The sequence below is a fragment of the Schistocerca piceifrons genome, chromosome X (genome assembly GCF_021461385.2).
Source record: "Schistocerca piceifrons isolate TAMUIC-IGC-003096 chromosome X, iqSchPice1.1, whole genome shotgun sequence".
NCBI lineage: Eukaryota > Metazoa > Arthropoda > Insecta > Orthoptera > Acrididae > Schistocerca > Schistocerca piceifrons.
Genome location: NC_060149.1, coordinates 415,295,420 through 415,298,591, shown reverse-complemented (window position 1 = coordinate 415,298,591; position 3,172 = coordinate 415,295,420). Strand labels below are relative to the sequence as shown.

Below are 3,172 nucleotides of genomic sequence, written 5' to 3'. Positions count from 1 at the left end.
CCGGCCGATGTGGCCGAGCGGTTCTAGGCGCTACAGTCTGGAACCGCGCGACCGCTACGGTCGCAGGTTCGAATCCTGCCTCGGGCATGGATGTGTGTGATGTCCTTAGGTTAGTTGGATTTAAGTAGTTCTAAGTTCTAGGGGACTGATGACGTCAGCAGTTAAGTCCCATAGTGCTCAGAGCCATTAGAACCATTTGAACTATTTCATTGTTAGGAGAATATACATTATTCAGAAGTTATCGAAAAACTGTGCTACAGGCAGTGTTATAAAATATTTAATGCCAACAAATTAAACTCCCGACTGATGGAAGTCGTCTGTATTGTAACTTCATACAGAAACTTCACACAGCTTTGAGGCCGGGGCATAGCTCAGTTGGTAGAGCACTTGCCCTCGAAAGGCAAAGGTCCCGAGTTCGAGTCTTGGTCCGGCACACAGTTTTAATCTGCCAGGAAGTTTCATATCAGCGCACACTCCGCTGTAGAGTGAAAATTTCAATCTAGTAACTTCATACAGTGTTGATGTTCTTTCCTCTGCTAGTCACTTGTGTAACAATTACATCTGCAACAATTTAGCTGTCGATATGAACTGCAAGTTATTCAAAATATTAACGATTTGAGACATGTTCGGTATGGCTTAAGTGCTTAAAATTCACCTGTGTGCACTTTGGACTTTGCGTTACGCTCTCGCAATGGCTGCGTCTGCTTACTCGGCGATTGACTCACTGGGCGGGAAGGGTCGTACAAACCAAAGGCTCTTTTTGTGGCAAAAATGAGTAACAGTACCATAAAAAATATTTATAGTGCGTCTCAGCAGCTAATATTTTGACAGTGCATTGCTTTCGTTGTAATATTCCTGTGCGAATAATTTCAGGGTAGGTTCGACATTTCGGACTGGACCATTTCCTTGTTAGTGTGAGTAATGGTTGTCTTCAAGTGAAGTATTCAGCAGAAGAGGTACAGCTAATTTAGTGTATCAGGCAGAGACGTACGGAAGTGTTGCTGTGGCGATACATAGCCTTCAATGACGGTATATGTTTGAAGTTTGTAGAGGAAGCACTAAATATTTTAGGCTACATTCAGACCATCATCTAGCCAACTGTTGCCGATTTGCCTCCAATAATTTTAGTTAGTTGCTCGAAATATCACAATCACCATTCTTCGCCCAAGGAGCATGTAGGGCCCATGATTAAGCGAGGTCAGACATGATCTACTTCAATGGTGAGAACACATGGTCAGTTTCATCAACAGGTCATAGTAGTGTGGAACACCACCAACGTGATGGTCGGCACGTGCATTTTAATGTCTGCACACGATTTCAAGACCGCGTTGTAGCTGAAGCAGCCCGTTTTAGATACCAAAATTTTAGTCTAGGACAATATGCTCATAAGAGTATGATACTGCGATTACGATCGTATGCAGTGAACAACAGATATATTTGAATAAAACTTCATTCGTGTGTATCAGTTTCTACGGGTCTATCCAGTTTCGTTTCCTACTGGTGTACTTTATTACTCTATAAAGAGTGAAACAGATTTACTGAATGACAAAGGTATTCATTAACAAGCTTTTGTTGTATTCGTCCTGCACTATATAACTGATTTTTCCATAGACTAGTTCAGCGGACAAAATACACTCCTGGAAATTGAAATAAGAACACCGTGAATTCATTGTCCCAGGAACGGGAAACTTTATTAACACATTCCTGGGTCACATACATCACATGATCACACTGACAGAACCACAGGCACATAGACACAGGCAACAGAGCATGTACAATGTCGGCACTAGTACAGTGTATATCCACCTTTCGCAGCAATGCAGGCTGCTATTCTCCCATGGAGACGATCGTAGAGATGCTGGATGTAGTCCTGTGGAACGGCTTGCCATGCCATTTCCACCTGGCGCCTCAGTTGGACCAGCGTTCGTGCTGGACGTGCAGACCGCGTGAGACGACGCTTCATCCAGTCCCAAACATGCTCAATGGGGGACAGATCCGGAGATCTTGCTGGCCAGGGTAGTTGACTTACACCTTCTAGAGCACGTTGGATGGCACGGGATACATGCGGACGTGCATTGTCCTGTTGGAACAGCAAGTTCCCTTGCCGGTCTAGGAATGGTAGAACGATGGGTTCGATGACGGTTTGGATGTACCGTGCACTATTCAGTGTCCCCTCGACGATCACCAGTGGTGTACGGCCAGTGTAGGAGATCGCTCCCCACACCATGATGCCGGGTGTTGGCCCTGTGTGCCTCGGTCGTATGCAGTCCTGATTGTGGCGCTCACCTGCACGGCGCCAAACACGCATACGACCAATATTGGCACCAAGGCAGAAGCGACTCTCATCGCTGAAGACGACACGTCTCCATTCGTCCCTCCATTCACGCCTGTCGCGACACCACTGGAGGCGGGCTGCACGATGTTGGGGCGTGAGCGGAAGACGGCCTAACGGTGTGCGGGACCGTAGCCCAGCTTCATGGAGACGGTTGCGAATGGTCCTCGCCGATACGCCAGGAGCAACAGTGTCCCTAATTTGCTGGGAAGTGGCGGTGCGGTCCCCTACGGCACTGCGTAGGATCCTACGGTCTTGGCGTGCATCCGTGCGTCGCTGCGGTCCGGTCCCAGGTCGACGGGCACGTGCACCTTCCGCCGACCACTGGCGACAACATCGATGTACTGTGGAGACCTCACGCCCCACGTGTTGAGCAAATCGGCGGTACGTCCACCCGGCCTCCCGCATGCCCACTATACGCCCTCGCTCAAAGTCCGTCAACTGCACATACGGTTCACGTCCACGCTGTCGCGGCATGCTACCAGTGTTAAAGACTGCGATGGAGCTCCGTATGCCACGGCAAACTGGCTGACACTGACGGCGGCGGTGCACAAATGCTGCGCAGCTAGCGCCATTCGACGGCCAACACCGCGGTTCCTGGTGTGTCCGCTGTGCCGTGCGTGTGATCACTGCTTGTACAGCCCTCTCGCAGTGTCCGGAGCAAGTATGGTGGGTCTGACACACCGGTGTCAATGTGTTCTTTTTTCCATTTCCAGGAGTGTATTATTCACCCCAGGAAACAACATTCAGCAAATTCCTGTGCTTTTTCATGAAATAAGCGATATTCTTGTCTGTCACATTGACATCAGCCTTAAGTCACTCCTCCATGTAGAGCGAGGT

At 48.8% G+C, this 3,172-nt stretch overlaps 1 non-coding gene across 1 annotated transcript; it reads left to right on the top strand.

The window, feature by feature from the left end:
• Positions 1-358: 358 nt before the first annotated feature.
• Positions 359-433, top strand: Trnas-cga. The gene has a single exon. It is a non-coding gene; the product is annotated as a tRNA-Ser (tRNA).
• The last annotated feature ends 2,739 nt before the right edge of the window (positions 434-3,172 follow it).